The sequence below is a fragment of the Orycteropus afer genome, unplaced genomic scaffold, assembly GCF_000298275.1.
Source record: "Orycteropus afer afer isolate SDZICR_OR568_19922 unplaced genomic scaffold, OryAfe1.0 scaffold00113, whole genome shotgun sequence".
Classification (NCBI taxonomy): domain Eukaryota; kingdom Metazoa; phylum Chordata; class Mammalia; order Tubulidentata; family Orycteropodidae; genus Orycteropus; species Orycteropus afer.
Window position 1 is genome coordinate 3,501,311 of NW_006921700.1, and position 12,656 is coordinate 3,513,966.

Here is a 12,656-nt window from a genome sequence, read left to right on the forward strand (position 1 = left end):
AAAAAAAAAAAAAAAGTGATCACTCACAAGCTTTGAAGGTCCCAGGTGCTACTCACCGAAGTAAGATACAATCTTTGTGGACTGTGTTAGGCCTGTTGATCTTAGTATCCTCCAAAACTGTGGTCTTGAGCTCCATGCCCAATAACTCATTCTCTGAAGGTGTTTGGTTATGTCTAAGTCTTCATAACTTTACCCCTTATATGCTCTACTGCATTCATGAATGTATTTGCAGCACATATAAAACATGAGTAAAGATAGCCTCTGTCAAACCTATATACATTCATGAATGTCGTCCCATTCACCTTCTCACCCATGTTTGGGTTGAGGGTCTGTCTATGCATCCATTCATAGATGATTATTAGTGTTATTGCAGGGTTGTGTATGTCATAGTATTCACCTTTGTTGCCTTTAACTCTTGTGCTCCTCCCTGTGCCTTCTACTGCTTTGATCATTGTGGTGACCTCCCCCTTAGTGTACCTACGTTGAATTTTGTTTTCGTGTCTTCTTTGTCTTCCCTTGTCTTTCAAGACCTTGAGACTTTAGAAGACTACTCATCAGTTATTTTGTAGATTATCCCATAATATGTGATTGTTTGTTGTTGTTGTTTTCTTCATGATTAGATTGACTCATGCATTATTGGGAAGATACTACGGAAATGGTGTATCCTTCTCAGTGCATCATATCAGAGAACACATGATGTTGACTTGTATTACTGGTAATGTTTACCTTGACCACTTTGCTAAGATGAATGTCTGCCAAAATTCTCCACTGTAAATTTTCTGATTTTCCATTTATAATTAATAAATATTTGAGGGAGATATATTGAGACCATGCAAATACTTTGCTTAAACATTTCCCACAAAATATAACATCTGTTGGTGGATTTTGCCTGCAACAGTTATTACTGTGGTATTCTAATGGTGGTGTAGAGATTTAGGCATTTGGCTGCTAACCGAAAGTTCAGTGGCTCCAATCCATCAGCCACTCTGTCGAGAAAGATGAGGCTATCTGCTTCCATAAAGATTTACAGACTTGGAAACCCAACGAGGGTTGCTATTAGTCAGAATTAACTGAATGGCAATGAGTTTGGTTTTGGTTTGATAGCCTAATTGTGATTTTTCTATTTTTTCTCACTCATCAATTACAGTTCTTCTAAAATGAAGAGTTGTCACTTCTTCTCAGTGTATTTATTTATGCAGTTATTAATTTCTTTCAATATGGACTCATGGATGTTTTATTCTTTGTGTTATAATCTAACACTGTTATTTATTGTATTGCTCAACTTGTTCCAACATTGGCCATTTGGAACTCGGTTAGGTTGGCTACTCTGTCCTTTCAATATGCCCCTATCTTTTTTTTTTTTTTTTTTGAGGCACTTAAGATATTCCAGCCCTGGAATCAACTAATTCTTCAAAGGAGGCTCTTAAAATTTGCATCAAGATCTTTATAATTACTTTCATAATTAAAAAGTTAATATGAAAAATCAGAGTAATATTTTGTGAATGAAGCAGGTAATCGTTTCTAGAACAACTACTTTTAACTGAAGAGGTCCCAAACCCCCCTTGATCGGGTCCCAGGAAGTTTCTGTTGTACAATTGATTTTAAAATTCAGATTAAATAAAGGCTCAAGCCAGTGTGCCAGTTTCCCCACCCCCTTTTTCTCCTAATTAAAATCTAGGCCTGCCTTTAACATAATAAGACTGAGTTTCTTGGTTGTATTATAATTTGGCTTTGGATACCCTTCTGAATTAAGAGTTCCAAAAATGTTCTCAGAAATGCAGCATTTCTCAAGCTGAATGCTTCTGAAGACAGGATTTAGTTGGATGACTCCGCTCTTGTTTTTTTTTTTTTTTTAAAGCTTCATTCTTAAAAAGCGCCCTCAATTGAGAGGAAAAACACTGCCTTTTCTTTCTCACTGGAAAGAAAGTCTGGTTTTTGTTCTTTCTTACAAAGTATGGTAGGATATTCTTTTAAAATATTCCTTTTAAAAGATATTTTAAAATTATCATTAAAAATGCTTAAATAACATTTATATTCCTTCCTCTGGTGTATAAAAGGAAATAGGTTGTGTTTGCATTAAAACCTAGCAATGATTAGTGAACTTCCTAAGTCCAGTTTAAGGAATAAAAAAATATAATAATAATAGTAAGCCATGCATGTTCAGTTCAGTAGCAACAAGTGAGATGTATTTGTTAAAACCAGTGATCACGGCTTCCTATTTTCATTCCTCCCATTCTAGTGAAAACCATTTAACTGGTGCTGTGAAGAGCTAATATAAACACTTTCCCTATGGTGTTTCCACATTGCCTTGTATCGGCTTAAGAAATTGGTATTTGAATTTTTTGTTTGAATTTTGTTTTTCCCTCGCTCCCTTTCTGCCTGAGTTTGTAGTTCCTCATAGGAAGAAAAGAAGTTTACTATTTGGAATTTTCTTTGATTTATCCTTGATTTACATGGCAAATAGAAAGCAGCTGTCTGTTTAAGCATCTAATTCTTAAAACCATAGTCCCCTCCAGCGTCATCTGGAAATAATGTAGCTTATAAAACAAAGCTAAGAAGAAAAGGCAATGTTTGTTTTATGTGGGATGAGTGATTTCAGTTGGGGTCCTTTAATTCAGCCATTATGAGGGTTATTAAAAAGCAGTATTACAAAAGAGGTTTAAATGAAAAGAATTTTTTTGAGCTGGTATCTTAGTATTATAGTTGATTATAGTCAAAGCTGCAAATGTTTTATAAATGGCACTTTAGTTTGTCCAAATAAGACTCTCAGAAAACAGTAATCTTACTCATTGTATAAGTAGAAATTCAGCTGTTTCCTTTGCTGATTTAATTTCTGAAAACAAATTGTATTTTAGAATTCAGCTCTGCCTGTTTTTCTGGAAATTTCATGGTATCTGAAAATTCACAGAAAGAGATCCATACAGGAATATTTGGGTCATCTTATAAATGCAGAAAACGGACATGAACAGTGTTCAGAGTTTATGTAGACTTAAGGTATTATTAGAAGATTCAGTTAATATTAGATATTGTTAAGTCCTAAATTATTTCTTAACTTATTCATAAATTATTTGAGTTTCTGAGATGTGAATTTGGACATCTCAGTCTACCTTGGGAGGTGGAAAGGCCATTCCATGAGTGGAATTGATTTTCTTGCATTGTTTGTTAATAGAGCAAAGCAGTTATTTCTGGAGAGTTGACATTTAAGAACTAAATATTTAGTCCTTAAATGTAGTTGGTACCACAGAAATGAAACTACTTGCTATGTTTATGGACTGATCAGTAGAACTGGCATGTTTCCTTATTTTATTTTCATGCATGTGAGTCACCTGTAATCTCTCACCTGGTATCTTTTATGATCTCAAATTTGTGTTTTGACTCATGTCATGAGAAAGGTATTATGTTGCTAAGAAACAAGACTCTTTTTTTTAATGTACATTGCTAGCTGATCAGTATAGTGATTGAATTAATGATTCATCTTAAGAGTCATGTTCTAAGCCTAAATAGTACCACGCCTTTACTAATCAGGTATTATCTCACTTAAAGAGTTGTTTCATACTAGTTGGTAAATTCAAATTAGTATGACAGGAACTTTTATTTCATTATTAGCAGTCTTTCATTATTAGGGACTTGTTTGGTCCCTGAGCGGTACAAATGGCTAAAATGCTCATCTGCTAACTGCAAGGTTGGAGGTTCCATTCCACCCAAAGGGCCTCAAAAGGAAGGCCTGGTGGTATACTTCCAAAAACTCACCCGTGGAAAACAGTTCTACTGACACACATGGAATCTCCATGAGTCAGGATCAACTTGACAGCAGCTGGTTAAATCTATATGTGCAATAATTCATTAAACATTCCAAGTCTTAAATATTCTATATCCATTATAAATGCTCCATAGAATTACTCATATTCTTCAGGTTAGTAAATTGCAGTTATGAAAGATGATAATGCATACATAAAAATACTTTGTAATAGTACTTGAAATTTCTTCTACTTTCATTCGACATATATTTAATGAGTATCTACTATATTCCAGGCAGTATTCTCTGCCCTGGGAAGACATCAGCGAAAATAAAAATCTGCCCTCAAGAAGCTTACATTCTAATGAAGTGAGATGTATAATGATTGAATGAATGGATGTGTGGATGAATAAATGAACAAACAAGTGAAATGTTAGAAGATAGTGAGTCCCATGGGAAGATAAAGCAGATTAAAGGGATTGGGAGCACTGGTGGTGGGGAGGGTAGCAATGTAAATGGTGGTCAGTGAAGTATATTCCTCCTTGGGAAGCTAAGACTTGAAGATGGAAAGGGAATGAGCCATGTAGATATCTGGGGGAAGTATGTGCTAGTAATACAAGCAGGGAGTGTAAAGGCCTTGAGGCCCAACAAGGCATTATGTGACTGGCAAAGAGATTATTGGAATAATATTTATAATCATCTTCAACAAATGCTAATTGAGGAGTGACTCAAAAAAGTTCTTGATAGAGTATTAGCCTGAGAATTAGAAGACGTGAGTTCTACTTTTGAACTAACTTTAGTTTGAGTTTGAACAACTTATTTTGCCATCTTGGCCTTTGTTTTCTTTGTCTTTGAAATGTATCTTAAAGTCGTTTTGTTTTATTTTTCCTTAGTTTTAGCATTTTCAGATTCTGTCATTTTTATTGAGTATATGCTAGATATATATAGAAAAATGTATAGAATTTACTCCAGTACACAGCTAGAGGGGCCCCACTCACACTGCAACCCATGTCAATGATGGCTCCTGACACACATCCAGAATAGTGTGAATAAGGTGGTCTAGAGTCATTCAGTGATAGCGGGCCTGGCAAGAAGAGGCTCTATAGGAAATACAGAATGATGATGCAGACTTTGTCCTTAAGGATTAGAGACAGACAATTAAAAATAGCACACACAGATGAACATATTTATAGATAAGATAAATATAGAGATAAGATAGATAACCAGCTTATAGTTTATAAAATGCTGTAAATAAAAGGCTCGTCTTAGAAGCCATCATAAAAGTTTTGTGTGGTTTTAATATGAGTCTCGGGGTAGAAGAGCCTGTAACTGAGAAAATCAGTATGTGTAGTGCTTTGAAAGGAGAATTCTTGGAAAACTGACCAAGCTTTATACTTTTTATTATTATTATTATTATTATTTCCTGAAATTGCCCCATAAAAACAGCAAATAGAATACATTAACGAATACTCACAGTATCTACAACAAAACTAGATGGCAGGCTAGCCACATGAAACCTAAAAGACAAACTAGTAAGAGCTTCAAGACCCCCATAGTATCTGTTTGAGGGGAACCAGAAGGAAGCAATGGAATATCTGAGGACTTGGAAAACAAGAGGACCTCAAGATAACCGAAAAGGACTCACTGAAAAGTAGACAGGCTGGTTCAAGGAAGGCAGCTACAACTGAGAGGGGTTTGCGTGCTGCAGTTCATAGCTGAGTGCAAGGAGTCTGCTGTAAGATCTGAAGGAGCTCTAGCCTTCTGAGCCGTGTGTCCTCTTAGACCAACGAATTGAAACTTTCTTCTAAGACCAAGCCCATACTGAGGCGAAATTACTAGTAATAGAATCCACATTGAGTAAGTCAGGAGTAATAAGCAAAAAAAAAAAAAAAAGAACAGATAAATGTAGAATTGAAGGAGTGCTAAGGGAACCCAGAAAGTATATGATCAAGTTTATGAACACTTAAAAAAAAAAAAAAAATGGGGGGAGGTGCAGTGTAGTAAATTACCTGGTATGGCTTTTCTAATCCTAAATTTTTGTAAACTCCGTGGTGGAATTTGCCATAAGCAACTGAGGAGCTCCTGATTGCTAAAAGTTATCCACCTGGGGTATTTCTGTTTAGAGCAGCACAAAGCAATGTTCTGGGAAGTTCACCTTTTCTCAGATGCTTAGAATTCTGATGTCATGATTCGTTAGTTTGGCCACTCTGCCAGGCTCAAAAGGAGCCCTCCTAGAGACAGAAGTCTCTCTGACTGCTGGCTGAGAAGAATGTGCTGCTGAGAGAAACACTCTCCTGAGAGATACATGCTGCTGAGAAAGAGACTCAAGAGACACGCATTGTTGAGAGAGACACCAAGACACACACATTGCTGGGAGAGACTGTGAGAGACTGTTGGCTGAGAGACGGCAGGCTGAGAGACTGAGGGTTGTTCCTGAACTTGAATTGTAGCCTGTTAGTTATTGTTGTTATGTGCCGTCGAGTCAGACCTGACTCATAGCGACCCCTCCTTGGCTTTGCCAAGGCAGTATCATTACGGAAGTAAATTGCCCAACCTTCCTTCCGAGGAGCGGCTGGTGGGTTTGAACCGCCAGCCTTGGGTGTGGCAGCTGACTGCCCGAGGCCCTGAGGCCATCCCCTCGGGCCAAGTTGTAGCCTGGTGCTTCCTTATTAAACCACATAATCTGTGAATTCTGTGTGGCCACTGCAGTGAATTATTGAACCCAGCAGAAAGGTGGTGGGTGCTGCGAGAGAAAAGTTGGTGTCAGGGTTGATGAAAGGGCTGGAGGGAGGCAGCATGTCTGGCCTCACAGGAATAGGCCTCAGGCAATTGATGGTGATTCTGTCTTCTTGTGGGGTTAGTGGAGGTCAGAAGGTGTGGCCTCCTTGCCCCTTTGGCAGTTGGTATCAAAAGCGGTGCATTTCGTTGCAGTGGCCCTAGACTGATAGAAGCATGAAACATTGTAAAAGAAAGAGGGAAGGGGCCTGGGAAGTGAAACTTTGGGTTCTTAGATGGCTACTTTGATTGGTGTTACCTATTAAAGGAGATAATTGATCCAGAGGCTAGGGCTTTTGGTTTCACCCAGCCAAAGGCCCAAGGCCATATACATAGAATGGGAAGATAATCAAGGGGGAGAGATGAAACTGGAATGTCTTAAAAAAGGATTATATGTTTTGGCTTACACGTTTATCTGAATGTACTACGAGTATTGACTATCTCTTACCTGCTTGTACATTAGAAATGAGTATGGGGTATATGGATAACAGAGTGTGTAAGTCCGCCTTCAGGCAATACTTGATTGGATATGTTAAAAGGGGAAATAGAATTTGCCCAGAAGAAACACAGGCTTTTGTTTCAAGCCGTGTGTGTAGAGTGTTAGGGATTTAGGTAAAGAACCTGAGCCCCATCCAGAACTACTGAGGGAATAGAAGATTTGCATTTGAAGAAAGGACTTACAGGGAAAAAAAAAAAAAATGACTGTTTGGCTTTTTGAATTTTGAGCAAGCAGTTAGGCTTTGGGTGCATCAAAGCAGTAAAGTCATGATCCATGAGAGAAACCCCTTTCAGGACTGAAAGTTAAATGAAGCCATTAGGCTGCTCAGTAGGCTTTTATGCTGCTTGCTTGTGACCACCTGGGTCCACCTGAGTGGAAAAAGGGGAAGTGCAGCAAAGAAGAAATGGGCTGAGTTTGGTACTCTTTGACCTAGGTCATGGAGGCTGGGGATGAGAGGAAGGGCTGGCTGGTCTGAAGTGCAATGAGATGTGAGCCTACGGGCAGTGAAATAGTTCCTGAGGACTGAGGATGTGAGAGAAGGTGCTGTCTGGTCTGAAGTGAAGGGAAGAGTGTGACTCCCAAACTTGGCACCTAGTACCCATGATCTAGCTTGGATGGCTAGGGCTGAGCTGACCAAAACCTGACCAAATGAAAAGGAAGATGTTTGACACTGAGCTGGTGTTAAGTTGCTGCAATTTGATGGCTTGTGGTGGGCTGCACTTTGCTTATTTGTGGATGCAGATGCCCAAAGTTTGCAAGCAGAAGAGATGATTCTTCAGAGAAAATGTGCTTGTCATCTCAGAGTACTGGTTTGATAGGGGTGGACAAATTAGAAATTGACTGTTTAAGTTGGGGGGAGATAAAGGCATGAAGTGGCTGGCTTACATGCTTTCGTGCGTGTGTTTATTCTTAAACTGATGGTGAGGGGGATGTGAATTTTTGAAGTATAAAAGGGATAGTGGCAAGAAAAGCCAGAAGGTGGCATGCAGTGTAGTAAATTACCTGGTATGGCTTTTCTAGCCATAAGTCTTTGTAAAGTCCATGGTGGAATTTGCCATAAGCAACTGAGGAGCTCCTGATTACTAAAATTGTCCACCTGGAGTATTTCTTTTGCAAGTGACACAAAGCAATGTTCTGGGAAGTTCGCTCTCAAGTGCATAGAATTCTGATGTTGTGATTGGTTAGTTTGGCCAGGCTCAAAAGGAGCCCTCCTAGAGACAGAAGAAGTCTCTCTGACTGCTGGCTGAGAAGGATGTGCTGCTGAGAGAAACATGCTGCTGAGAAAGAGACTTGAGACACGCGTTGCTGAGAGAGAAATGCAGAGACATGCACTGCTGGGAGAGAGACTGTTGGCTGAGAGATACTGAGCGCTATTCCTGAACTTGAATTGTAGCCTGGTGCTTCCCTATTAAACCACATAATCTGTGAGTTCTTTGTGGCCACTGCAGTGAATTATCCAACCCAGCAGAAAGGTAATGCGTGCTGTGGGAGGAACGGTTGGTGTCAGGGTTGATGAAAGGGCTGGAGGGAGGCAGCATGTCTGGCCTCACAGGAATAGTCCTCAGACTATTGATGGTGATTCTGTCTTCTTCTGGGGTTAGAGGAAGTCAGAAGATGTGGCCTCCTTGCCCCTTTGTTGTTGTTATGTGCTGTGGAGTTGGACCCAACTCTTAGTGACCCCTCCTTGGCTTTCCGAGGCATTATCACCAAGGAAGTGTATTGCCCAGCCTTCCTTCCGAGGAGTGGCTGGTGGGTTTGAACTGCCAGCCTTCTGGTTAGCAGTCAAATGCCTTGGGCACTATGCTACCAGAGTTCCTTCTTGCCCCTTTGTTGTTGTTGTTGTTGTTATGTGCCATCGAGTCGGCCCCGACTCATAGCGACCCCTCCTTGGGTTTCTGAGGCAGTATCACTACAGAAGTAGGATTGCCCAACCTTCCTTCCGAGGAGTGGCTGGTGGGTTTGAACCGCCAGCCATCTGGTTACCAGGCAAGTGTCTTAGCCACTATGCTACCAGAGCTCCAAGAGGCGATTCTAGAGTCCTGAAGCTAGACAGTGCTATTTTGACACACCTCTGCCTTTTTTTTTTTTTTTTTTAGAAAGGAAAACTAACTTTATTAAAAATGAGCAAAAGAGCATTATAATAAAATCCAATGTAAGATACAAAAGAGCATAAGGAGAAAATAATGTTCTTACAGACAATGAAAGCATGCCAGAAAGTTGCTGGCATGCTTTGTAATCGATGAATACCATAAAATAATTTTCAAAACAAGCTTAAAGAAATTAATGCAGAATATATTACAAAATAATGTAAAATGTGAAGAACAACATAAATCAAAATTGTAAACACTCTGATGAACAAATTTTATTTCTAAATAAAAGTAGAAATAAACAGTTTCAGAAATGTAGACTAACCACAAAGATAAAATGTTTAGTAAATAAATAAACTAAGACAATACCTTAAGAGAAATAGAAAGTGAAGAGCAAGAAAAAAGACAAAAAAAAAAAAAAATAAGGTTTGGGAGATGTTATGCTCAGTGCAGTGAAGCTAGTTGCCAAAGGACTAGTACTGCATGATCTCATTTAATATGAAATATCTAGAACAGCCAAATGTGTAGACACCAAAAATTATTGATTAGTGTTTACCAGGAGTGGGAGGAAGAAGGAAAGGGGGAATCGCTGTGTAGGAAGCATTGTGTAGCTGCTAATGTTGAAAAAACTTTGGCAGTGGATATGGGTTATAGTTTGTACAGCATGGTTAATATGATCCATGTAACTGAATTACACATGGGAATAAATGTTGAGTTGGCACATGTGTTATATATGTTTTACCACAATTTAAAAGAAAAAATCTCTCTTATGCAGAGAACCTCCTGTACACATTGAGCATAAAATTAATAAATATGAATATTTATATACACACACACACACACACACACCCAAAAAAATTTGGAGTTTGGGAAAAAGTGACTAAAGAAAACAGGCAATGTTCTTAATAACCATTATTTTTTACAATAAAATAAAATAAATAGACAAAAATATAATATCTGTAAGTTGGACTGCCCTGAAAATAAAAAAGTACTGTACTGTAAGAAAACTGTGCTACAACAAACTGTACTGTGAGAAAACTTTCCTGAAATTAAGGAGGAAAAATAAGGTTTGAAACTCCATGTTGAAAGAGCATACCACATGCCTTGGAAAATCCATCCAGAACAGTGCCAAACAAGACATAGTCTGATGACATTACAGAGCTGTAAAGATGAAGGGGAAAATTTGAAGTATACAAAGCAAAAAGACAGGGTCACTTTTAAAATTTTAAAAAATCGGATTGTCAACAGACTTTCTGACAGCGGTGTTTTATGCTGGGGTGAGGGTTAGGGGGGATGGAATAATGTATTTAAAATACTCCAGGGGGGAAAATATGTGAGCCAAAGATTTTATATCCAGTCAAACTGACTTGCAAGTATAACAGACACAACAACCTTGTCAACATGCAGGAACTCAGGGAATATTATTCCCTTCCTGAGGAACCTACTAGAGCAGTGGTTGGCAAAGATTTTCTATAAAGAGCCAGAGAGTACGTATTTTAGGCTTTGCAGACCACATGCTGTCTCTGTCATTTATCTTGTTTGTTTTCGGTTATTTCTTTTACAACCCTTTCAAAATATAAAAACCATTCTTAGCTCAAGGGCTGTATAAAAACAGGCCACAGACTTAACTTGGCACATGGGCCTGAGTTTGCAAACCCACCTGTGCTAGAGAAAGCTTTAGACAGTCACGATGAGTAGAGAGACATGGACATAAAGACTGGTGATGAGCGTTAAATATGCCTTAACTTGTAGAACTAACATACAGTGATGTTCATAAAGGAGAGTCTAGTATATTGTGTAAAGGCTATGACTGATAATACAGATGCAATACATATAAAACATACGGAGTGGGAGAGAATGGCTTAAGAAAAGTAGAGTGTTTGCAGGTTACTTTACAGTTACTGCTTCAGATCAGATGCTGAGGGAGAAATGGCAGGAAGAAGAGATTATTAGCTAATTTCAAAATTACTTAAAGTATTGAACCAATGTTGTTGTTACGTGCCATTGAGTTGGACCCGATTCATAGCGACCCCTCCTTGGGTTGCCGAGGCGGTATCACTGTGGAAGTAGATTGTCCAACATTCCTTCCAAGGAGTGGCTGGTGGGTTTGAACCTCCAGCCTTCTGGTTAGCAGCCTTAGGTACTATGCTACTAGGGCTCCTAGTGAACCAATGTTGTTGTTGTTGTTATGTGCCATCGAGTCAGCCCCGACTCATAGCAACCCCTCCTTGGGTTTCCGAGGCAGTATCACTACGGAAGTAGGATTGCCCAACCTTCCTTCCGAGGAGTGGCTGGTGGGTTTGAACCGCCAGCCTTCTGGTTAGCAGTCAAGTGCTTTAGCCACTATGCTACCAGAGCTCCTTAGAAAATAAAAAAAATAAAGGGAATTATATAAAATTACTCATATAAAAGTGACTATTAGAACAAAAATACAAACATTCCTAGATATCAAAAAGGAAAATAGAGCAAGTAGAATTACTTATTGAAAGACTCTTATATAAAATACTTGAGTGCATAAAAACATAACATAAAACTATATGAGAGCACCGAAACCAAGCAGATCTTCAGCCCCAAATTACATCAGTACGAACAAGTGGGATAAACTTTGGTACATTCACATAAATGTGTTACTGTCATGAACTGAATTGTGCCTCCAGAAAATATGTGTCAAGTTGACTGGCCATGATTCTCAGTGGGTTTGGCAGTTATGTGATGACGTAATTTAGCAGTTACATAATGATATAAGCATCCCCTATGATGTGATCTTGGGAGCTCTGGTAGCATAATGGCTAAGATACTTGCCTGCTAACCAGACGTCTGGCGGTTCAAACCCACCAGCCACTCCTCGGAAGGAAGGTTGGGCAATCCTACTTCCGTAGTAGTGATACTGCCTCAGAAACCGAAGGAGGGGTTGCTATGAGTCGGGTTTGACTCGACAACGACACATAAAAACAACATGATTTGATCTTATATAATCAGACAATCAATTGTAAGGAGATAGGGTGAGATGCAACACCTTTACTAAGGGCATAGCCCTGATCTGATATAAGGGAGTTTTCCAGTGGTGTGGCCTGCATTGCTTTTTATCTGACAAGACATAAAGGGAGAGAGATGTGAGTGAAGAGAATGGGACCAAGAAAGAATATGTAGGAGCAGAGTGCATATTTTAGACCCAAGGTCTCTGCGCTGAGAACCTCCTAGACCCGGGGGAAGATTGATGCCAAGAACACTTGAAGATCTCCAGGGAATGAAAGGAGACCAGGATTTTATACCCAGAACTAATAGAGAAAGCTTTCCCCTCAAGCACTCAGAATTTGAATTTCTAGCCTCAAAACTGTAAAAAATTAATTTCTGTCTGTTAAAGCCATCCACTTGTGGTATTTCTGTTATAGCGACACTCGATAACTAAGACAAGTACTGGGTAGCTTCAAAAATGAATGAAGACTATCTCTGTGTGATGCTCTGTTTGCCACCACACAGCCATCCTCAGGATAGATGAGTGTTACCTACTTATATCTGTTTATATTGGAAAAGCAAATTGTGAACAAACAAGCTATTT

At 39.0% G+C, this 12,656-nt stretch overlaps 1 protein-coding gene across 1 annotated transcript in view; it reads left to right on the forward strand.

The window, feature by feature from the left end:
• DYM (dymeclin) overlaps positions 1 to 12,656 on the forward strand; it is a 490,131-nt gene that overhangs the window by 320,804 nt on the left and 156,671 nt on the right. The window lies entirely within an intron of this gene.